The 26,358-nt window shown below is 35.4% G+C and overlaps 1 pseudogene across 1 annotated transcript in view; it reads right to left on the bottom strand.

Annotated features, from left to right (window-relative positions):
• Positions 1-26,093, bottom strand: part of LOC309799166 (calcium-activated chloride channel regulator 4-like) — an 84,757-nt pseudogene extending 58,664 nt beyond the window's left edge. The window contains exons 1-8 of the transcript in view: positions 26,084-26,093; positions 25,395-25,503; positions 23,710-23,887; positions 23,136-23,354; positions 22,180-22,407; positions 18,600-18,777; positions 10,340-10,607; positions 8,298-8,468 (exon numbers count right to left, since the gene is read on the bottom strand). The product of the transcript in view is annotated as a calcium-activated chloride channel regulator 4-like (transcript). The remainder of the gene's footprint in view (positions 1-8,297; positions 8,469-10,339; positions 10,608-18,599; positions 18,778-22,179; positions 22,408-23,135; positions 23,355-23,709; positions 23,888-25,394; positions 25,504-26,083) is intronic.
• Between the last annotated feature and the right edge of the window lie 265 nt (positions 26,094-26,358).

The raw sequence follows: 26,358 nt of genomic DNA, 5'->3' as shown, positions 1-26,358 counted from the left end.
CAATACTTACATTAAACAAAATAGACTTTAAAACAAAGTCTATAACAAAAGACAAATAAGGACATTATATAATGATAAAGGGATCAATACAAGAAGAGGATATTACACTCATTAACATATATGCACCTAATACAGGAACACCTAAATATATAAAGCAAATATTACCAAGCATAAAGGGAGAAACTGACAATAATAAAATAATAGTAGGTGACTTTAACACCGCACTTACATCAATGGACAGATCATCCATACAGAAAATCAATAAGTAAACAGTGGTCTTAAATGTAACATTAGACGAGTTGGACTTAATAGATATCTACAGGACATTCCATCCAAAACAAGCAGTATACACATTCCTTTCAAGTGTTCGTGGAACATGCTCCAGGATAGATCACATGCTAGGCCACAAAACAAGTCTCAACAGTTTACGAGGATAGAAATTATATCAAGTATTTTTTTTCAAACTGTAATGATATGAAACTAGATTTTATTTACAGAAAGAAAAATGGGAAAACCACAAACATGTGGAGACTAAACAACATGCTACTACAAAACCAGAGTCAATGAAGAAATCAAAGAGGAAATCAGAAAATACATCAAGACAAATGAAAATGGAAACAGAACTTTCCAAAATTTATGAGATGCAGAAAAACATTTCTAAGAGGGATGTTTATAGTGATACAGGCCTACCTCAAGAAACAAGAAAAATATTAAATAACAACCTAACCTACCGTGTAAAGGAATTAAAAAAAGAAGAAAAAACAAAGCCCAAAATCAGGAGGAGGAAGGAAATAATAAAGATCAGAGAGGACATAAATAAAAGAGAGACCAAAAAAAAAAAAAAGAAAAGAAAAGGTCAACAAAACTAAGAGCTGGATTATTTTTAAAAAGATAACCAAAATTGATAAACATTTAGCCAGGCTCACCAAAAAGAAAAGAGGACCCAAATAAACAATACAAGAAATGAAAGAGGAGGAATAACAATTGCTATCACAGAGACACAATCATAAGAGAGTACTACAAACAGTTAAATGACAACAAATTGGACAACCTAGAAGAAATGGACAAATTTATAGAAACATACAACCTTTCAAGATTGAATCAGGAAGAAGAGGTAATCTAAACAGACTGATCACTAGTAGTGAAATTGAATTGTAGTAAAAATACCTCAAAGCAAATGGAAGTCCAGAACTTTATGGCCTCACAGGGTAATTGTACCAAACATATAAAGAAGAGCTAATATCTGTCCTTTTGAAACTATTCCAGAAATTTAAAGAGTATGGGACACTCCCAAATTCATTCTATGAGGCCACCATTACCCTGATTCCAAAACCAAAGCCACTACAAAAAACGGAGAATTACAGGCCAATATCTCTGATGAATATAGATGCAAAAATCCTCAGTAAAATGTAGCAAACAAAATTCAACAGTATATAACAAGGATCATACAACACGATGAAGTTGGGTTAATTCCAGTGACACAAGGATGGTCAGTATTTGGAAATCAATCAATGTTACACACCCTGTACAAAAGGAAGGATAAAAATTACATGATCATATCAATCAATGAAGAAAAACCCTTTGACAAAATTTAACATCCATTCATGATAAAAACTCATCAAAGTTGGTATAGAGGGAACATATCGCAACATAATAAAAGCTTTACTGGCACAAAAACAGAAATATAGATCAATGGAACAGGATAGAAAGTCCAGAGATAAACCCATGCACATATGATCACCTTATTTTTGATAAAGGAGGCGAGAGTATACAATGGCGAAAAGACAGCTTCTTCAATAAGTGGTGCTGGGAAAACTGGACAGCTACATGTAAAAGAATGAAATTAGAACACTTCCTAACACCATACACACAAAAAAACTCAAAATGGATTAAAGACCTAAATTTAAGGCCAGACACTATAAAACTTTTAGAGGAAAAAGGCAGAACACTCTACGACATAAATCACAGCAAGATCCTTTTTGACCCACCTCCTAGAGTAATGGAAATAAAAACAAAAATAAACAAATGGGACCTAATGAAACTTAAAAGCTTTTGCACAGCAAAGGAAAACATAAACAAGATGAAAAGACAACCCCCAGAATGGGAGAAAATATTTGCAAATGAAGCAACTGACAAAGGATTACTCTCCTAAATTTACAAGCAGCTCATGCAGCTCAATATCTAAAAAACAAACAGCCCAATCCAAAAATGAGCAGAAGACCTAAATAGACATTTCTCCAAAGAAGATATACAGATTGCAAAGAAACACATGAAAGGATGCTCAACATCACTAATCATTAGAGAAATGCAAATCAAAACTACAATGAGGTATCACCTCACACCAGTCAGAATGGCCATCATCAAAAGATCTACAAACAATAAATTCTGGAGAGGGTGTGGAGAAAAGGGAACCCTCTTGCACTGTTGGTGGGAACGTAAATTGATACAGCCACTATGGAGAACAGTATGAGGTTCCTTAAAAAAGTAAAAATAGAACTACCATACAACCCAGCAATCCCACTACTGGGCATATACCCTGAAAAACCCATAATTCAAAAAGAGACGTGTACCACAATGTTAACTGTAGGTCTGTTTACAGTAGCCAGGACATGGAAGCAACCTAAGTGTCCATCAACAGATGAATGGTAAAGAAGATGTGGCACATATATGCAGTGGAATATTACTGAGCCATAAAAAGAAGCGAAATTGAGTTATTTGTAGTGAGGTGGATGGACCTAGAGTCTGTCATACAGAGTGAAGTTAAGTCAGAAAGAGAAAAACAAATACTGTATGCTAACACATATATATGCAGTCTAAAAAAAAAGTGTTCTGAAAAACCTAGAGACAACACAGGAATAAAGACACAGATGTAGAGAATGGACTTGAGGACACGAGGAGTGGGAAGGGTAAGCTGGGACCAAGTGAGAGTGTGGCATAGACATATATACACTACCAAATGTAAAACAGATAGCTAGTGGGAAGCAGCCACATAGCACAGGGAGATCAGCTCGGTGCTTTGTGACAACCTAGAGGGGTGGGATAGGGAGGGTGCGAGAGAGATGCAAGAGGGAGGAGATATGGTGATTATGTATATGTATAGTTGATTCACTTTGTTATAAAGTAGAAACTAACACACCATTGTAAGACAATTATACTCCAATAAAGATGTTTCAAAAAATAAGCCTTTTGATACTAACCCACAGCTAACTCCATACTCAATGATGAAGAGCTGGAAGCCTTTCCCGTAAACTGAGGAACAAGACAAGGATGCTCACTCTCACCACTTATATTTAAAATAGTATTGGAAGTCCTAGCCACAGCAATCAGGCCAAAAAAAAAAAAAAAAGAAAGAAAGAAAGAAAGAAAACACATCCAAATTGAATAGGAAGAAGTTAAAGTGTCACTGTTTACAGATGACATGATACTATATATAGACAACCACAGATACTATATAAAGTGTCTGCCAAGAAATTACTGGAACTAATTAATGAATTTGGTAACGTTGCAGGATACAAGATTAATGGAACAGAAATTTGTTGTTTTTCTGTACCATAATAATGAACTATCAAAGAGAAAGCAAGAAAACAATCCCATTTAAAATTGCATCAAATGGCACAGGGAGATTAGCTCAGTGCTTTGCAACCACCTAGAGGGGTGGGTTAAGGAGGGTGGGAGGGAAACACAAGAGGGAGGGGATATAGGGATATACATATGCATATAGCTGATTCACTTTGTTATACAGCAGAAACTAACACAACGCTGTAAAACAATTATACTCCAATAAAGAGGTTAAAAAAAATTGCACCAAAAAGAATAAAATACCTAGGAATAGGTATTTCCATATAAACTTAACCAAGGAAGTGAAAGATCTATACTCTGAAAGCTATAAAATATTGATGAAGGAAATTGAAGATGATACAAAGAAATGGAAAGATATCCCATGTTCTTTGTTAGGAAGAATTAATTTTGTTAAAATATCCATACTGCCCAAAGCAATCTACAGATTTAATACAATCTCTATCAAAACACCCATGACTTTTTCACAGAACTAGAAAAAATATTCCTAAAATTTATATGGAATCACAAAACACTCCAAATTGCCAAAGAAATCTTGAGGAAAAGAACAAAGCTGGAGGAATCACCCTCTCTGACTTCAGACTATACCACAAAGCTCCAGTAGTCAAAAAGAAGCATGGTATGGGCACAAAAACAGACACATAGATCAATGGAACAGAATAGAGAGCCTAGAAATACACCCATGTACATATGGTCAATTAATCTGTGAAAAACAATTCAAGAATATACAGTGGAGAAAAGACGGTCTCTTCAATAAGTGGTGCCTAGAAAACAGGGCAGCTACATGTAGAAAAATGAAGTTCCTCATACCATTTACAAAAATAAACTCAAAATGGATTAAAGACCTAAATGTGAGACCTGAAACTATAAAACTCGTAGAAGAAAACATAGGCAGAATTACTCTTTGACATAAATTGTAGCAATAGATTTTGGATCTGTTTCCTAAGGCAAAAACAACAAAAGCAAAGCTAAACAAATGGGACCTAATTAAACTTTAAAACTTTTGCACAGCAAAGAAAACCACTGAAAAAAACGAAAGACAACATACTAAATGGGAGAATATATTTGCAAATGATATTACTGATAAAGGGTTAATGTCCAAAATATAATAACAGCTTATACAACTCTAATATCAAAAAAGTAATCACCCTGATTTAAAAATGGACAAAAGATCTGAATAGATATTTTTTCAAAAAATATAAATTGCCAATAGGCACGTGAAAAGATGCTCGGCATTGTTCATCATCAGAGAAATGCAAATCAAAACCACAATGAGATATTAGCTGTTAAATGGCTATCATCAAAAAGTCTACAAATAACAAATGTTGGCGAGGATGTGGATAAAAGGGAACCCTAGTACACTGTTTGTGAGATTGTAAGTTGGTGCAGCATCTATGGAAAATAGTATGAAGATTCCTCAAAAAGGTAAAAATAGAACTAACATATTATCTAGCAGTTCCACTCTGGGTATATATCCAAGAAAATGAAAACAGTAATTTGAAAAGATACATGCACCCCAATGTTCATAGCAGGATTACTTACAGTAGCCAAGTTATGGAAGGAACCTAAGTGTCCATAAACAGATGAATGGATAAAGAAGATATATAAAATGGAATATTATTCAGCCATAAAAAGAAGGAAATTCTGTCATTTGCAACAACATGGATCAACCTAGAAATTCTGCCATTTGCAACAACATGGATCAACCTAGAGAGTATTATGTTTAGTGGAATAAGTCAGACAGAGAAAGTTAAATAATGTATGTTATCACTTATATGTGGAATATAAAAAAACAAATGAATGTATATAACAAAGCAGAAATGGATTCACAGATATAGAGAACAAATTAGTGGTTACCAAAGGGGAGACAGAAGGAGGGAGGAGCAAAATAGAGGTATAGGATAATAGATACAAACTACTAAGTATAAAATAGATAAACAACAAGGATATATTGTATAACACAGGGAAATACAGCCCGTATTTTACAATAACTTTAATGGAGTATAATCTATAAAAATATTGAATCACTATGTTGTACACCTGAAACTAATATAATATTGTAAATCAACTATACTTTAATAAAAAAAGAAAAAAAAGCAAGTTAAACTCAGTCATTCACTACCACACAAAAAAACAGAAACTTACTTCTCTCATTTTGTTATTTGTTTTCTATGTCTTATAGCATTTTTGTCCCTCTTTTCATGTATTAATCTATTGTGTTTAGTTGATATTTTTGTAGTGAAATGATTTATTACCTTTTCATTTCTTTTAGTGTATATTCTATAGCTCTCTTCTTTGTGGTCATCAGAGGGATTACATTTAATATCCTAATGTTACAGCACTCTAATTTGAATTATATCAGCTTAACTTCAAAAGCATACAAAAGTTCTGCTCCTATACAGCTTGATTCCCACCCCCTTTCAGTTATTAATGTCACAAATTACATCTTTATATATTATGTGTTCAAAAACATAGACTAGTAATTCCTTTTATGAATTAGTCTTTTAAATCATATTGTAAATGAAAATTGGAGTACAAACCAATATTACAATAATACTAGATGTGATAATTGCCCATGCATTTACCTTTACTAGAGATCTTTATTTCTTCCTATGGCTTTGAGTTATTGTTTATTGTTCTTTCATTTCCACCTAAGGATTCCCTGTAGCATTTCTTGTATGGTAAGGCTAGTGAATGAACACCCTCAGCTATTGTTTATCTGAGAAAGTCAATTTCTCCCTAATTTTTGAAGGACAGTTATGTAGGATAAAGGTTTCTTTGTTGATAGTTTTCCTCCTTTAGCCTTTTGAATAAATTAACCTACTGCTGTTTGTCCTCCAAGGCCTCTGATGAAAAATCTGCTGGTAATCTTATTGAGGATCATTTGTATTTGATGATTTGCTTCTCTTGCTGTTTTCTCTTGCTCTATTTACTTTGCCTTTAGCTTTTGACAGTTCGATTATAGTGTGTCTCAGTGTGTGTCTTTTTCAGTTTATTCTACTTAGAGTTTGTTAGCTTCTTGGATTTGTAGATTAATATCTTGGCATCAAGTTTGGGAATTTTTTAGCCATTATATCTCCAAATAATCTCTTTGCCCCTTTATATGTTTTCCTTCTGAGACTGCCACTGTTGGTATGTTGATCAACTTGTTGGTGTCCTACGGGTCTCTTAGGCTCTTTTCACTTTTCTTCAATCTTTTTTTCTGTTCTTCAGACACAGTAGTTTTAATTATTTTATCTTCATGTTCTCTTGTTCTTTCTTCTACTTTTGAATCCCTCTAGAGAATTTTCAAATTTAGTTATTGTAATTTTCAGTTCCAGAATTTCTTTTGAGGTCATTTTAATGTTTTCTATCTCTTTATTGATATTTTTATTTTGTTCATACATTGTTTTCTTGACTTTGACTCCCTTGAGCAATTTGAGCATCTTTAAAAAAGTAGTTTTAAAATTTTAATCTAATAAGTCTGCCATCTGGTCTTCCTCAGGGACAATTCCTGTTGATATATTTTTTACCTTTGACTGATTCTTAATTTCCTGCTTTTTTGTATGCATTGTAATATTATGTTGAAAACAGGACATTTGAGTTTTATAATGTGGTAACTCTGGAAATCAGATTCTCCCTATTTTCCTGGGTTTTTTATTTCTAAGAAATTGTTGTAGGGTGTCTCTGGGCTAGCAATCAGCCTGAGGTGTAAACTTAAGTCTTCTCAGGTCTTTTCTGAGCCTCCATCTTTCCCTGGGCATGTGTGGTGACTTTCTAGATTCCCTGTGTATGTGGTTACTCTTGAATGTTCTAATTCTTAAATGGCTGGTCCCCAAAAAGGGTTAAAAGGAAAAATGAAAGGAAAAAAATATTCTGTCTCTTTAAATCCCATGGAAGTCACTTCAACCAGAGGGGGTGGCAACAATGTCACTCTGCTTCTGCATCTGCATCTCCATGATCAGAAGTATAATTGATGATATTTGGAGGACATATTTTTATTGTCCACTCTGGTTCCCACAAGCCACATGTAAACCACTCCAAGAATGTGGGCAAGGTTACCTGCCATGGGTAACCTTGGCAGGATAGCCACTACTAGGCTAAGAGCTGAAACTGACCAAAATTAACCATGATTTTTCATTTAAGCCTTCCCCTGGAAGCTGCAAGCCTTTAAATATGACTCTAGAGCTCCAAAAACATTACATCAGTCATATTCTGCCAGCACAATTGTTCTCTAGGTAGGAAGATGGATTCCTGGCACTTCCTACTCTACCATCTTCCCTGACGTCACTCCACCAAGAATGTATTCTCAATCCTTATCATCACCTTAATCCACGTTTTCTTCTTCTTTTGACTTAAGAAAAACATTCCAAATAAATGTTTACATATGTTTTACAACATATGTAACCTGAAGGATAAATTCTACCATTGGCTTGAATTTAGGCTTCGGACATCAAGGCCTGTTTTATTCAGCTTGAGTGGAAATTAGGCTTATTGTTATTAATAAAAGAAAGGTGTTTGAAACTAATAAAATAACAACTGACATTTATGGAATGCTTACTAGATACTAGACACTGTACTAAAGCTTAGGTTACTTTGGAGGCAAACCTCAGTGTGACTGAGAACTTCAATTCAGAAATATGAAAATCTATATTTTGAGTTATAATATGTTTGAAGTCTTAATTGTATCAACTGACAATTATTCAAGCAGCACTGGACTTCAGATATCATGAGTTACTCACCATCACCTACCCAGCCAGGTATATATGTGGCCCTATTTGGTGGATACCTTAAGCTTCTCATAGCAGTGTTTGTTTGTCCATGAACCTGTACTTATAAGCTATATTTGCCATTTTCTTTATAAGTTGTAAAATATCTGGAGTAGACTCCATCATTCTTGAAAGAATCAGCACCTTGTTATAGAAATGAAGGAATAAGTTATTATTGCAAAGAAAAAGAGAAATTCGTGCATTTTCTAACTCAAGGATATGGCCTTTATAAGCATATACCCTAGGTTGGGCTCTCATCTTCAAACTGACCCCTTAGAGAATATTTCCTTTATGCTCTGCCAGAACACAGTATCTTATTGAATTGATATCTTTGAGGTATTATAAAAAATATATTACACACACAGATAAATATATATGTAAAATAAATACCTCAATTTTGTGGCCCTTGTCACTTTATATTCAGATTATTTTGGTACCCTTCTTATTGATTTCTCAGCCAAACAGCCTACTTTTGCTTACTTTATCTAAACACTTACTTTTAGTATTGCTTTCTTTTATCTCTCCATTCAAATCAAAAGGGCCCCACTAAAGAAAATGTCTTTGCTTAGGAGTTCTCATCCTAGTCAACTACAAAATACCTATCTAGACTCATTCTTACAGCTATTGCTCTGCTGATTCATTAACTCTGGTCTGACAATGGGAAACTTCATCTACTATTAGAATAAACATTTTGGGGAGCTCAGAAATATTGTATCATCTGTATACCTGTTATCACGAGCACTGGAGTTATTCACTAAATTTCTAACACATTACTCAGGGAGTTTTAACTCTGTAAGATAGATGTTATTAAACTGATGTCCTTGGGCCAGCATCATCTGCATCTCTCTGGAACTTGTTAGAAATGCACATTTCTGGGCCACATTCTAGGAGTAGGAAGGGGTCCCAGCAACTTTTGTTATAACAAACTCCTTCACGTGATGACTATACATACTAAAGTTTGAGAACCACTTCTCTAAATCATTTTAGTACCACTACTTTCTTAGGTGAAGGCATTACAAATTAACTAAGTAATCAGTACTAAAACCTTGAGCAATGATAACAAAATGCAGGTAAGTTTTAATGTAGCATGGAAGGGATTGGGAAAAGGGGAAGAAGAGGCAGGGGATGGTTGTGGAAAACAGTTATATCTGATGAAGGCACTGAAGTGTGAGTGTAGGGAATTTGAAGCTGTACCAAAGACCAATTTCACCTTCTAAATTTTTCTCAGGACCAACTCTAATTGAGGATAGTGTTACAAAATGATTGAATTAATTACATTGCAAAAGATACTGATAGAAATCTGTGATAATACAGTTGTCTACCATGTTGGGTTTTTCCTTGCTCAATTACCCCTCAAAAGAAGGTTCAGCTCCCAGAATAATCCAGTCTGGGAAAACGTCTTTGAGCACCACTCATCCACACAGACCAAGGAGACAGAGCATGGCCAACACTATATCTTGTTTCTTGTCAGACAGATCTGAAGGATCTGATGCCCCTGTGCTGATCCCTCCTCTCTTCTGGCATGACTACCTGTTCTTGGGCCTTAGTTCCCCAGAAGTATATGTGCACTTTGTTCCAGCAGTTGGAATTTACTCCTGCCTGTCATCCCTTCTTTGATAAGAGCCTGAGTTCTACCACTTAACTTAATCTGACTACTTATGCTTCACCCTTCCTGGCCAGGTTTTCTTAATCATGTGCCCCTAAGAAACGCTTTTTTAGAGTACTTTATGCCACCTCAATCTCTTGAATGAGGGCTTTCTATATGATGACAGACATTGGTTGTCTAGATGACAAACAATAATAACAACCTTTATGGAGTGCTTACCATGTGCAAGACACTTGCAAATCACTTTGTAGGTTTTACCTGGATAGAATGTCCTGCTTGTCCTGCTGTTTATCCATAATCTGCATCCATTCTTCTGGTGCCTGTCTCTCTGCCCCACACTGCCATAGGGACCCATAACATACCCTGAGTTATAAAAATATAGGCTTATTCATAAAAGCCTGTGAATTACCTGCACCGTTATCCAGAAGTTACAAAACTTCTGTATTCCCATTATTTGATTCAATGAAAGCAGTCACACTGGCTCCAAGAATGGGTATTATACCCTAGTAGAATTTCTGCATAAACAGTCATTGGGCTGGGGAAGCTGTTTGTGTCTTTATTCATTTTAGCATTCACCGTGATTGGAGGCACAGAAGAATTTGCTGCCTGAGAATTTACTGTTATAGTTAATGTTTCTGGGTTTGCTTTTGCTTGAAGAGTGTAAGTCCAAACACCACCTAAAAATTCAATGGAAATATCAGATACCAAGCTATTTTCTGTGTGTTCGTTATCTATTTCTAAAGTATAATTTTTATAAATGTAGTGTAGAATAAACAGGTTTATGCAAATTTGTACAACATCCCACAGATGAGTGCTGTGGCAGTTCGGACAGGGGACCTAGCCAAATGTCATGCATAATGTCTCTACCTGGTGTACTCTGGTGGGAAATATAAATCTTGAAAGATTCCCTTCTTTTTGGCCTTTATCCTTTGGTCTCAGAGTGCACAAATTGTATAATCCTGGTTGGGCTTAATTAAGAAGGAGGCTCTAATGACTAATACACTATGTTGAAAAGACTCCCCACAATTAGTCTTCAAAGTGCTTCTTGCCCAACCTGTACTTTACCCTTTTTTTCCTTCCTCCTCATATATAAATTCTTTCTTCTTTTTTCCTCCCATCTAACTCTTAGGATTACACAGGAGTAGAAAGCACATTCTATTTTATCATAACTTTGAAGATGATACAATTATTGGCACTCAATTAAGATTATATGTATGATATTAAACAATTTATTTTAAGCTTTTGAAAAAATTTTAAAGAGAAGAAGTCTAAAAGCTGATTGCTTACCTTGCAGTTCCTGGAATACTGAAATAGGCCATTTTGGAATCCTTGTCTACTGTGAAACTTTCCACTGATGTTCCATTGGGATCCCAGAGAGAAATAACGGGAGGCTGTTTGTCCCATGTGAAAAGAAAGAATGTGTCCTTTCCCACAGTGCCATCAATTATTACAGTACCATTCATCCCTCCATTACTGTTGAGTGTTAATCACTTACTTTCAAGCTGTTTAAATATACTTTAAAAATTAATAACTGGGGAAGAGAGTAATTTTATTCTTTTTTCTTTTTTAGCATAGCTCTTAATTTCTGGCCTGAGAACAAGCTTAAATATGGCATACTACCATAGTCTTGTAATCTCTCTGAAAGCTGACTGGGATGTGACAGTTGTCAGTCAGAAAATGTGGAAATATAGGGCCTAAGGACAGGACGGGCTATAATAAAAACATTAGAGCAGGAGAATGGGTTTCACAATTGGAGATATGGCTTTATTATTTTTTTCTTAGTTGTCTTAGCAAACACTCCAGATTTTAGCATTAGAGGGTGTTACAACCTCAAAGAAGAATTAGCTGTAGGGCATGTGTGTGTGTGTGTGAATGTGTGTGTATGCATGCACTTGTGTGAGTGTATTTGCTCATCTTAATGGTGATTCAAAAGAAAATACTTATTGGTGCCTAGAGTATTTGAGTAGAGACATAATGAGGAGGGCCTCAAGATAAAAATGAGGACTAGCAAATAATTGAGAAAATCTTTCACTGATCTTTCCCCAATGTGAAATATTGAAGTAATTTTTCACATATGATAGAGTAAATAGCCCCATATGATAGAGTAAATGCATTCAAGAAGAATACAGAAATGGCAATCTATTCTTTATGTAAATTGCAGTCCTGAGAAAAAAGTAAATGAAAGATAGGACCATTCTCTGAGAAGGACTCTTAAGAAGAAGTTTTTCAAAATCTTTGTGGATAGTTCTTAGGAAGAGTCAACTTTACCCAGTGACCAAGTAGGTGTCTCCTGGGAAAATGGGAAAGTATCATTTCAGGAAAAATGGGAAGTATCACTTGTAGCTCAACTCAGTCCTAAACCCACCTTCACTTGAGTTCTGAAGGAAGAGAGTGAATTCTACCCTTCAAACATCATTGTTTTGACAAAAAATCTCAGTCTTCTGTAAAGTCTTTGAGTGGAAAAAGTATTATTATCAAGTTAAATCTGAATGTGAATAACTTCTTTAGACTCCTACCAGGAAGATCTAATAAAGTAATAGAGCTTTGGCTGTATAAGAGTACTAGGAGAACATACTGAGCAAATAGTGGGACGCAGCCTTTCCTCTGTATTCCAGTGGCCACCACCACCCAAATCCAAGTTCCCATCAACTTATGTTTGGTTATTGTAACAGGCATCTAGCTGGCCAACATATTTTACAAAGTCCTACCCATCATATTCATGAATCTAAATTAATCTTGCAAAAATTTAATTTTAAATTTTCATTATTTAAGAACTTACTACAGCTATTACAAATGAGGGGAGCAGAATTTTCAACTGGTTCCTCCACTCCCTTTGAGAACTCCATGCTCAAACCTTTGAGCATCACCTTTATGCAAATATTTCCTTTCTGGCTGATTTCCCTTATTCTGCTCTTACACTTTTAACTGCCTTTTGAGAATTCCACTTAAATGTCCCACCAGCTAGTCAAAGTTACCAAGGCTCAAACACAACACAAAATAATATGTTTGAAATCAATTCTCCCTCCTTGCTTCTCAGTTTCAGTCTGTGGTATCATCATTCCTTAGTCAACCAGGTTGACAACCTCAGAAATGACCTCTATTCTCCTTCAGTTTTTACTCTAGTTTCTGCCATACTAGATCTTCAGACCAATCTATACAACAGTTTGCAGGGTATCTCCAAACCATATCTCCAGACCAATCTGCGTATATTATTTACCCCCATATCCTACAACTTCTGCACTTCTCATATTGGAGAGTAGAGGAAAATAGGTTTACTTAGGTGATAATTAGCAAGTTTTAATATAGGCAGTGATTTGATGAACTAGCACATGGGATATAGGAGTCTTGGCATAAAGTGACATGATATAGACAGTGAGAATGAATATATAGAGAAATAGGTTTTTGTAAAATATATTTTGAAAGAAACAGCCTGCATTGACATTATAATGGAACATGAATGGAGAAGAAACAAAGTTTTCTCAAAGTTTTTGAATCTAAATAGTGATAGTGCTTTTGAGACACAGAAGTTGAGAAAAGGAGTTAAATTCAGAAGGGTAGATAAAATAGAAAGCCAGTGAAAAAAATGGTTGAAGAGGCAAGAGAAGAACTAGACCCATAGATACACAATGATTGTTCACTCTCTCCTGTTCAATTATTTTCCAAAATATTTTCCTTCTTCCAACAAGCCAAGTTCTGAGGTACATTTGTTTAACTTTGAATCTATTTCACAGGTGTCAAGTGGTGGGGCAGGGGGGGCATGGAAGTATGATATTTTAAAATGAATTCCTAGAATAATGGGTGCTATATTATTGGACAAAGTCTAACTTTGGTAGGGGAAATTTAACATTACTAAGTTTTGATGTTATTTCTAATCTAAACCATATGGGAAAATAAAAAGAAACAATTGTTACATATGCCAGTGCTATTTGTTCACAGTCCTTCTTTCAATTTATATTTACGTACTTTATTCACATAACTAGAAAGGCTAGAAATTCACAATTTTCTTACTGTCTTTTTGATCATTTCAAAAGCTGAAAACTTCATAATGAGTCCCAGGAGTTTTAGCTCAGAAATATCATATGGGGCTTCCCTGGTGGCACAGTGGTTGAGAGTCCGCCTGCCAGTGCAGGGGACGTGGGTTCGTGCCCCGGTCCGGGAGGATCCCACATGCCGTGGAGCAGCTAGGCTCATGAGCCATGGCCGCTGAGCCTGCACGTCCGGAGCCTGTGCTCCACAACAGGAGAGGCCACAACAGTGAGAGGCCTGCGTACGGCCAAAAAAAAAAAAAAAGAAATATCATATGGTTTCATATTCCAAATGAGGAAATGACACACGAAGAACTTAAGAGTCTTGTTCTGGTCTTGATTTCATATTATAATTTAGTACTACTACTTTCATTATGTGAAAATCTGGTTTACATCCATGGTAAAATACATAAGACAATCCCTGAATTACCCATCCATAAAAATTAAAGTTAATATATATTTAGAAAAAAATGTAGTGGATTAACTTTATGCATTGGTTTGTTAAATGGTAAATAATATCTATTTACATTATTAAAGCATAATTTTGGACATACTGTTTTGGGTATAATTTGTTTTCTACTTTTAAGTCATTTACTATTGTATTCACACACATAAACTCTAATTTCATCATGTAGTTGGGTGAATAATTTCATATTAAAGTCTTGATTTTAATTAAAAATTTACTGTAAGAGGGGATGGAAGAACGTATTCCATGCAAATGGAAATAAAAAGAAAGCTGGAGTAGCAATACTCATATCAGACAAAATAGACTTTAAAATAAAGACTGTTATAAGAGACAAAGAAGGACACTACATAATGATCAAGGGATCAATCCAAGAAGAAGATATAACAATTGTAAATATATATGCACCCAACATAGGAGCACCTCAATATATAAGGCAGATACTGCCAGCCATAAAGGGAGAAGTCAATAGTAAGACAATAATAGTGGGGGACTTTAACACCCCACTTTCATCCATGGACAGATCATTGAGACAGAAAATCAATAAGGAAACACAGGTCTTAAATGACACATTAGATCAGATGAACTTAATTGGTATTTATAGAGCATTCCATCCAAAAGTGACAGATTACACATTCTTCTCTAGTGCACATGGAACATTATCCAGAATTTACCACATGCTGGGCCACAAAGAAAGCCTCAGTAAATTTAAGAAAATTGAAATCATATCAAGCATCTTTTCTGACCACAACACTAGGAGATTAGAAATAAACTATAGGAAATAAAACAAAAAACACAAACATTTGGAGGGTAAACAATATGCTACTAAACAACCAATGGATCACTGAAGGAATCAAGAGGAAATCAAAACATACCTAGAGACAAATGAAAATGAAAGTACATGATCCAAAACCTATGGGATACAGCAAAAGCAGTTCTAAGAGGGAAGTTTATAGCAATACAATCTTACCTCAGGAAACAAGACAAATCTCAAGTAAACAACTTTAATTAACCTTACACCTAAAGCAACTAGAGAAAGAAGAAAAAACAAAACCTAAAGTTAGTAGAAGGAAAGAGATCATAAATATCAGAAAAGAAATAGAGACAAAGAAAACAATAGCAAAGATCAATGAAACTAAAAGCTTGTTCTTTGAAAAGATAAACAAAATTGATAAACCTTTAGCCAGACTCATGAAGAAAAAAAGGGAGAGGACTCAAATCAATGAAACTAGAAATGAAAAAGGAGAAGTTACAGCCAACACCACAGAAATACAAAGGATCATAGGAGCCTACTACAGGCAACTGTATGCCAGTAAAATGGACAACTGGAAGAAATGGACAAATTCTTAGAAAGGTACAATCTCCAAAGACTGAACCAGGACGAAATAGAAAATATGAAAAGACCAATCACAAGCACTGAAATGGAAACTGTGATTTTAAAACTCCCAACAAACACAAGTCCAGGACCTGATGGCTTTACAGGTGAATTCTATCAAACATTTAGAGAAGAGCTAACTCCTATCCTTCTCAAACTGTTCCAGAAAATTTCAGAGGAAGGAACTCCCAAACTCATTGTATGAGGCCACCATCACCCTGATACCATACCCAGACAATGATGCCACAAAAAAGAAAATTACAGGCCAATATCACTGATGAACATAGACACAAAAATCTTCAACAAAATACTAGCGAACCAAATCCAACAATACATTAAAAGGATCATACACCATGATCAAGTGGGATTTATCCCAGGGATGCAAGGATTTTTCAATATATGCAAATCAATCAGTCTGACACACCACATCAATAAACTGAAGAATAAAAACCATATGATCATCTCCATAGATGCAGAAAAAGGTTTTGACAAAATTCAGCACTCATTTATGATAAAAACTCTCCAGAAAGTGGACGCAGAGGGAACCTAACTCAACATAATGAAGGCCATATACGACAAACTCACTGCAAACATCATTCTCAATGGTGAAAAACTGAAAGCATTTCCTCTAAGATCAGAAACAAGACAAGGATGTCCACTCTTGCCACTTTTATTCAACACAGTTTTGGAAAACAAACTTATGGTTACCAAAGGGAAAAGGTGGGGGAGGGATAAATTAGCAGGTTGGGATTAACATATACACACTACAATATACAAAACAGATGATCAACAATGACCTACTGTATAGCACAGGAAACTCAATATTCTGTAATAACGTATATGGGAAAAGAATCTGAAAAACAAAATTATACATGTATGTATAATTGAATCATTTTGCTGTACACCTAAAACTGACACAACATTGTAAATCAACTCTACTCCAATATAAAATAAAAATGTTTAAAAAAATCAAAAACAATATGTGAAACAAACTTTATCTTGATTCAAGCTATTCCAGAAGATAAATCTAAGAAAAAAGTTATAAAACCTATTTTTAAAAGCCAATTTAATACAGTAATTGATACTCACAATGTTTTTACTAAATCATCCTGACAATTTAAAATATGTATCCTCTACTGTGTTTAAGAAGTAGCATTTGAAAATGCTATTTATTTTTAAATTGTCTTTTAATGTTACCAAATATATATATTTGCTCTTTAAATACTTGGTCCTACAAACTCCCATCATTTTTTTTTTTTTAAATGGCCGTACGCGGGCCTCTCACTGTTGTGGCCTCTCCTGTTGTGGAGCACAGGCTCTGGACGTGCAGGCTCAGTGGCCATGGCTTATGGGCCTAGCCGCTCCGTGGCATGTGGGGTCTTCCCGGACCGGGGCACGAACCCGTGTCCCCTGCATCGGCAGGCGGACTCTCAACCACTGTGCCACCAGGGAAGCCCTCCCATCATTTTTAAAGTGCTTTTATGGCCATTGTAATTTATTTTGTCTCAAGTAACCCCCAAAGTAGTCATTTTGTGGTCTTGTCTCCATTGCTTACCATTTTTCCATCTCCTCATTGTCAGCTATTGTCAGGATATCTCAATATAGCATCTCTTTAACCTTTCTAATTTTCGGATTCTGACCCACACTGGTTGGAAAATCTGGAGGTCAACATTGATAGAACTGTATCTTTTGAAAAAGTAAAGAATTCCCCTCAAGAGATGGGAAGTCTGTGAATATTAATACATGGAATTATAACATCTTTCTAGTATTCTATAATTATTTGATGCATTTCAGCCAAAAGTTTCCACAATTAAACTCCAATAAAGATGTTTAAAAAAAAGATATTTAGACTCCAGGAGATAAAATTTGTACATAAAATTAAAAAAAAAAAAAAGAAGTAGCATTCACATATACACACTACCAAATGTAAAATAGATAACTAGTGGGAAGGAGCTGCATAGCACAGGGAGATCAGCTAGGTGATTTGCGACCACCTAGAGGGGTGGGATAGGGAGGGTGGGAGGGAGATGCAAGAGGGAGGGAATATGGGGATATATGTATACTTATAGCTGATTCACTTTGTTATACAGCAGAAACTAAGACACCACTGTAAAGCAATTACACTCCAATAAAGATGTTAAAAAAAATTGGGGTGAAAGAAATACTTTTCCAGATTAAAAAAAAAAAGCCATTGAAAACATGCAGTTCATTTTCATCACATGGCTGTATGTCTAAGATAACAGCTACGAAAGTAAATGTTTACCTAGAAATTTCATTTCTATTTAGATCTATACAGCCTCAGCTTCTGTTAATCCTATCCCCCTCCTACCTCAGTCTCATGGATTTCCTACTGTCTTGCAACGTGCCTTGCATTGTCATCCCAGCATGATTTTTTTTTACTCATGAATTGATCTTCTTCTTTCATCCCTTTTTCCTCCAGTAAAAATCTTTCCAACATCTTGTTCAAGGCCAAGCTCAAAAGTCACCTCATCTCTCATGCCTTCTTTCCCTGACTCTATTCAACCCCGGGAGAATTAATGGCTCCCTCTGCTCACATAGTGCTTGACTCCTATGTATGTCTCCTGTTATGGAAGAATGTTATCTGATTATGCTATCTGATTACTAGTTTTATTTGTCTCTCCAGCCAATAGGACTGTGAGCACCTTAAGATCAGGTCTGGTTTAACTCTGGTCCCAGGCTCCTAGCACAGCACCTGCATAGTAGGAGCTTAAAAGAAGTTGTCAAATTGTCAGCCTCTACATTTATGCATTGTTATCAAAGGACTAGAATGTGTGTCATATTTTACCTGTTACATTGCTCATCTCTATGACTGCTTGATTGGCATGTGGTCCCAGAGCAATAAAATGAATGATGGCCTCACTTTGTTTCACTTTGTCTGTGCAATTTCTTACATTTTTGTCCTCTCCAGCAGCCACCAGTATTATTTCAGATCCATCTATTTGGTGATATATTTCTCTAATTACCTACAAATATAATTCAGGATATTATCAGGTACCCCTAAATCAAATGAACCCATGGGGAACTGGAAAAAAATTTAGAGGAAATAAAAAAAACTGCAGAATAGATGAGAAAAGCTCTGCTTCAAAATAATAGAGTCTATAATCAACCTCTTGGGGAATTACATGACTAATAATTTTCTGTCCACCTGCCACAGGGAATGTTTGCTCAAATGTAGTTATGTGGCAAGAGAGTTGTGAACAATCTTCCCATTTAAATGACAATGACAATTCAGCTTAGGGAACTCAGATCAACCAGACATCAAAAATAGAATTTGGGTAAGTGGCATTGAATACCTATCTGCTTTCTTTGACTAAACTATCCTCTGAAAAATTCTTTGGTACATAAAGTCAGTTGCATATATAGCTAAAAGGATTAAATATCAACCACAATATAAAAAGTCAATGCATAACCTTATAGAAAAAAATTGTAAATAATTCACAAATTTCAAATTAGAAAACCCTCAGTAGCTCCTAAATAAAAGATATGGAAACTTCTAAGCATCTTGAGGTTAGGTATTTGTTAAATAATTTTTGTTTTACCTCCCAAAGTAATTAGCACAGAGTTGTTGCACATAGACGGTGGTCAAAGACTACACTAATTATATTTATTGAGTTCTTTATGTGGTTTGAACCCCTTTCTTACATCAAACTCCTAAACTAAACAGTGTGAAAATCCAGATTTTTTAATATCATATATCTGACACATAAAATATAGAGAACTTAGCCCAATATAGCAACTGTATTTTGACTTCTCTGATAATTTTAATTAGTAGTGACTTCTTGGCACACTATGTTGAGAAACTAAGTTCAAACCAAGAGGAAGAAAAATGCCATGATGGATTAGCTGGGGTTTTTATGGGCATAGAATGAAAGAGTAGAGGTATATATAAAATTGCAAAAGAGGGCTTGGAATGTAGAAATTCATTATAGACCTGGTGTCAGGGAACGATGTAACCACCTTTATTATGTTGTTTGTGTTATTTTTTTGCATATTTTGAGACTAGGAATGCCTCTTGTATATATTGCAAAATATAGGAAATTATTTCTACATTTACAGCATTTATACAGCATTTTCATCACACTTCCCCTATACATTTGAGTGCAAAATGAAGATCTAAAGGTGGGGTTCTCTCTCCTTCACCTCTCCCTTTCTTGTATTAGTCTATTCACTGAGCACTCACAATGTATCAGTTGCTGTGCTGGGGATTCAGCAGGAACTACATGGTTTCTGAATTCATGGAAAGAATTGAATTCAATTAAAAATATTTATTGAGTTTTGGGTCAGTGACTGGCAAGGTATAGAGATGAGCAAGAAAATCACAACTAATATATATGCCAGAATATTCTATAGTTCAGGAGTAATAACAAACTATTACACCACTACTATTTACTGTACCTTTGCTGTGTATTAAATGTTTTATACATTGTCATTTAACCTAAGGTCAAGCTCCCAACCTGTTTCCCTGCTATGACTCTTGCTCCCTATAATCTTCCAGAGTCATCATCTTCATAAACGAGCGCAACTAGAGTCATCTTCCTAAAGCATAAATTGATCACATCTCTCTGATGCTTCAATAGTTTTCTGTTGTACTTAAAATCCAAAACTCCTATCATATGTTTTGAAATTTTGAAAGAGGTAACCCTTGTCTAGCTTGCAAATGACATTTCATATTCCCTCATTTACCAAACTTCAGCATCACTGAATTCTCTCATTTATTAGAATAATTCACGTCTTTTCTACCCCTTCCAATGACACTTTTGCACTTGCCTTTCTTCTTTGACAACTGGCTGTTTCTCATCCTTCTAATCTTAGCTCAAATATGACCATCAGAGAGGCTTCTCTACCTAAAGTAGGTAGTTCCACTCTTTTTCCCAGTACCTCTTTATCACATTATCTTGTTTGGTTCCTTCACAACACTTTCTCCACAAACTGTAATTGCATTTCTTTAAAAATTTTTCTTATTTATTCATTATCCATTCCCCACTGAAATATCATGGTCCACCAGAACAGAGAATTTATTATATCCCAGTGTCTTGTACACTTGGCCTGACACATAACAGGCAGACAAAAACATATGCTGAATAAATAAAAACATGAACAGTCTATGTGCTAACTTTCATTATCCCCTTTACTGATGAAGTAATTGAGGACTAGGAAGGTAAGGAATTGTGCTTAAGATTGCAAAACCAGTAAGTGACAATTGGGGTTTGAACCCAGGACTTCATGTTAGAAATCTACACTAAAATGCCACACAATTCATAAAAGAGGGAGATCAAATAGAGTTGGGAGTAGCAGGAAAAGTTACATTAAGGAGCAAGGATTTTGAAGAATTGGTAGAATTTTAACATGAAAAGATAGAAAGAAGGAAGCACTTTAGGCAGAGGAATTACATGGGCAAAGGTACGGAGGCTTGGAGAACAATGTGTGCAGTAAATTGGTTGGAGCATAGAGCATTGGGAAGGGAGAACTGAGAAAAAAAGGCTGGCAAGAGAGGTGAGGGCAAATTTATCGGAGGATGAGAAGCTTTTAAATAACGTCAGACTGAGGGATTCAGACTTAATTTTACAGGCTGTAAGGGAACAGGATTTCTAAGCAGGAAAATGACACAATTGATATTAATCGTGAGCTCAAGATGACCATTGGGATAAAAATAAGATGCATAATGATAGTTATTATGAATTATATATTTGCTATGTAATATAATATTGTTCTAAGTATGAACATGTATCATTTCACTTGTCTTACAATAACCCTATGAGATAGGCATTCTTCTTTTCCTATATTTTATAGATAAGGCATTGAGAGTTCAAAGAGACTGAAAATTTTGCCTAGATCACATGACTAATAAGTAATAGATCCAGTACTGTGATCTCAAAACTCATGTTCTGACCAGTATTCTTTACCCTAAATGTAAGTAATAGTGCCTGCTACATCTGCTTTAACAGATTAACATCAGATTGCCCTAACAGAATGTCACAGAAACTAAAATGAGGATTGGCCCAAAATGGAATCATACCATAAACTTGTTTATTGCTCTAAAAATTGGTGACTGTTGCTGCATTAGCATATTCATTTATTTAAGAAACATTTATTGAGCACCGAATTTTGCATGATAACAAGACAAAATTGCAAAAGTGGGACTTTATAGACACTTATTCATCCATCAATTTATTCATATTAACTGATTCATTAAAAAATTAATTGAGCTTCTTTCTATATGCTTAAGACTGTGCTTCTTAGAATTAATTATGTTATAATTAGGCAGTAATATGTACAGTAGAAATTAACATAGAAATATCCTTAAAAATTAAGAAAGCCAAACTTTTTTTTTTGCTGAACAGTTGTTTTTGCTGAACAATTTTCACCTGAAATGCAGATTCAATTCCAGAGCAGATGGATGTTCTTCCTGAAGCTTCTGTAGGTGAGCTCTCCAAGAGCTTTCTTCTTTCATTGTTGCTTATTATTTGGATTAGGTTACTTTTGATGTGGGAAGTACTATCAAAGTCAACTATCCCCACCCAGGATCCATTTTCAATGGTCTGCGGCAGGCAATGTTTGGCTGCTTGATTCATTCGATTTAGGCAATTAGAACCCTGAATAAAAAAGGATAAGAAAAACAACCAAGTGGTTTTTGACTGGCAAATGATAACAGATAACATACAATGCGTGTTCGTAAGAACTTTCGATGAACAGTAATTAGTGTTATTAAATAAAGCAATTATAAATTTGTTGAGTCATTAAAACTGAAAAATATAGTTATATGTATTATGAGACATATGATAGTATGGAAAAGAGCACACACTTTTAACTAGAGCTGATTTTGGGCTATAAACTGCACAAATAAGAGCTGAAGGGTAAGGTGGGGTTTGGGTTGAAATCAAAACTTAGAGACTGTAATTATTCTTTAAGGCCTCTGACTGTAATTATTCTTTAAGGCCTCTGTACCAGTTGTCTCAAAATGAAACCACTCCCCAGAGCTGGCAGAATCAATCCAGACTGTAATGGATGGACTCTGATTAGTGAGTGAAATCTCCCCATCCACTGGGGACTAGACTTCCCAAAGGGTGAAACTTACCAGACGTGCAGCTGAATCCCGAGGGGTCAAATCCCTGCTTCTGCCCATTCCTCTTTACCTCTCCCCACCACTTTTCCACCAATGGATTGGTTGGAATTGGCTCTTTGGTAACCCCTCAGGGCTCTCATCTCTCTTCCTAGGCCACTGAAGCCAATCCCCTTTACACACTTTTCTTCTAGCCTCATCACCGCTCTGATCTGTGGTATCTCCTCCCAACACTTGCCCAAATTTCCCCATGAAGCTTACCTTCATGTTTTCAGACTTATCAAGAACTAAGCACACAATTCTTTCACTGATCCTCAGCAATGAGAAGACGGGCTAAGGGGGTGGTGCCACCATAGGCACAGTGTCTTTAAAATCCTCAGAATTGCTGATCACCTCCCAAGTGCTTCTGAAATTGCACATTTTATTTTGTAGGCTTGGAGCTTCTCAGTTATGTTTTTTTTCATTACAGAATTCAATGATCTAAAAGTTTAATATGATGAAAAATGTTTTATATACAATGCCTTTAAAGATATAAGTACATAGCTGACAAAAGTTAAGATCTGTTCTGCAAATTTTTTGTTTGTTGAATGAAATATGATTCAATGAGGAGTCAATATCATAGCAATGTAGATTTTCAATAACAATGATAGTAATAATAATAGTAGTAATAATAAATAACACTAGTTAAGTGCTTTACTATGTAGCAGCCAATGTTCAAAGAACTCTATACTAATACATCTAGTCCCTCAGGTCACTTGCACAGATATTTTATAAACATGATGACAGGTCCTTTGATTGTAAATATACAATCTAAAGTAATGATTGGTATACTTATAGAATCAATACCTTGCATAAACATTATGGATGTCTTTTCAGTTTGATATTTATCAAGGAAGAACTGACAATCTTTTTCATACAGTTTTGTCTTAGAATCAATTTTGCATCTATTAGTTACACAGCTATTTTCTTTACACTTATAAACTCTATTTATACCAGTAATATCTGTAGAACACCTGAAAATATGACAGTTAGTCTTTGAAGCAACCTAGCCATTAACAGTTTTTGAAAATCTTAAGTGTTTCTATCCACAATGATCCTTATATAAAGGTTTTTATTCTGATTTGTATACTATACACATAATATTCTGACAGCAAAATTCAGGGGTTTCTACCAGAGCAGTTATCTATTTTTCAAGAAATTTTAAATGGGACCTGCATATATGTACAATGACTGAGTTTTCTGCTTATATTAAAGCTGCTGCTGTCTTGCGTAAACTCAAATGGCTGGAGGTAGTCCTTTTTCAAACATTTCTCCTGGTGGCTTTGAGACAGTAAATGGACTGTAGTCATCTGGAGGAGAGAACTTGTAAACCCATTTACTCTCAATATCACCTTAGCTTAAAGATAGATTTGTCCTTAGAGAGGTTACCCCTCTAGAGAATGGGTGTGTCACAACCACAAGTGTTGTGATTATTGAAGAATATTGCTATTCAAAAGAATTTGTGGCTGGGAACAAAGAGTGAGGTGTTGCCAAGGTCAGCAGATCGTAGAGTAAAAAATGGTGGGAGCATTGTAGACATATGCTTTATTGTATGAAATTGGCCACAGGTGGCAGTGATTACAATACATATGCTGGGATGCAAATATATCCAATTTTTAAAATATGTTTCCAGTTCAAATTCAGGAAGTGATAACTAGATTTCATTCAATCATTTAGGGAGTTTCCTAAACATGTCTATGTTTCTCTTGCCCCCAGGCTCAGGGAACATATGGTGCTATCTATATTAAGAACCATGATGAATATTCTGTAGCAGAGACTAGGCATTTAGGGGGAAAATGATGTAAACAAAGGTAATCAATGTAATATTCTTTCAAATACGTGTCCTGAAACTGATGCGATGGGGGCCTTCCTTGAAATCATGTATCTTTCAGCTTGTACATTTGTGACTAGTCCTCAGCCCCAGCAGGGCTTCTAACATTGATGGCACCTAATTTTAAACCAATCCTCAAACTATTCTGCTATCTTCATCTCAGAACCCAGAGGATTGTCTATTAACTGTGATGTTAGATTGGTATTTCAAAGTGAACCTTAAATCCCAAGAAATTCCTGTTTGGTTCTTTGAAACTGGTTGATTTCCTTCTCAGCCAGCATTTGCCACTTCTTCTTACCCATTTTCTCCCATCTTTTTGTAATGTAAGTAATTTTGATCTCCTAGCATGTAACACAAACCTTTACACAGAGCACAAACTTCAGTGCAAATGAATTCTGGCAGCTGTGGTAGAGAGGTGAAAAATATGTCAATTTGGCTACCAAATGTTCTTGATGTTATGTATATTTTACATGGACAACCAGCTACTTTAAGATACGTTTTTCTAACAAAACAGAAAAGCACTGTTTTGTGATATAGCATCTGTTACCTGCATTGGCACAAAAGTGAATAAATGGTTTTCGAAAGAAATCAACATAGGAAAACAAGAAGTTACAGCCTGAAATAATTTAAGACAATTTAAATAGTCGTGCCTTGTTGCTTCAATTTTCTTTGACTTAACGCTGTAGAAAGGCTCATCATCATTGTACTCATCAAACACTCCCCAGAAGAGATGGGCCCACCCATGGACAAACACTCTTCCTGTAGGAAAATATTTCAACTACATTATCATAATTCAAGTGACCAAATTTATCTCAAATATTTTTAAAGGCCTTTTTTTCCTATTACAATTATTTGGATTTTAAATGACTGCCATTGTTTATAATTTCTTTATATTACATGACATTACAGTATACTATAAAGTGTATTTTTTAGTCCACAGCATGTTAAATCAACAAAACATTTCTAGAGTATTTTCTATGGCCTAAATACACTGGGCTTTGGGTACCTGTAGCTGTATAGTAGGGGAGACTGACATAAACAACATAATTAGACTGCGAACCTCCTTCAGTTCAGGAAATGTAATATTTTTCTTTGTATCATTCATCCTTCCATACATCCACCCAATTTTTCAATTATTATCTTATTCATTCAACATTTATTGCCTCTTCTTAGCTGTGTATCCTTGGACAAGTTTCTTAACCTCTCTATGCCTCAATTTCATATCTGTAAAATGCATTCTCATTGAAGACGAAATTGTCTCCAAAGTGGCAAAAATTGGTACCTGGGGTTAATAAATCTTAGGAATTACAATGGTGTGTGTATCTCTTAAACTCAATACCTGGCAACATAAGTAGATATATAGTACATGCGAGGTATTAAAATGTCACGGGAGGCATTCAGAAAAAGAAGTCTAAGGACTTCCGGGTAAGATGGCAGAAGAGTAAGATGCAGAGATCACCTTCCTCCCCACGGATACACCCGAAATACAGCTACACGTGGAACAACTCCTACAGAACACCTACTGAACGCTGGCAGAAGACCCCAGACCTCCCAAAAGGCAAGAAACTCCCCACATACCTGGGTAGGGCAAAGCGGAGAGATTCCCGCACAGAG

This window comes from Mesoplodon mirus, assembly GCF_964341445.2.
Source record: "Mesoplodon mirus genome assembly, chromosome: 3".
NCBI lineage: Eukaryota > Metazoa > Chordata > Mammalia > Artiodactyla > Ziphiidae > Mesoplodon > Mesoplodon mirus.
The sequence above is the reverse complement of the archived record's forward strand: the minus strand, read 5'-3'. Positions and strand labels throughout refer to the sequence as shown.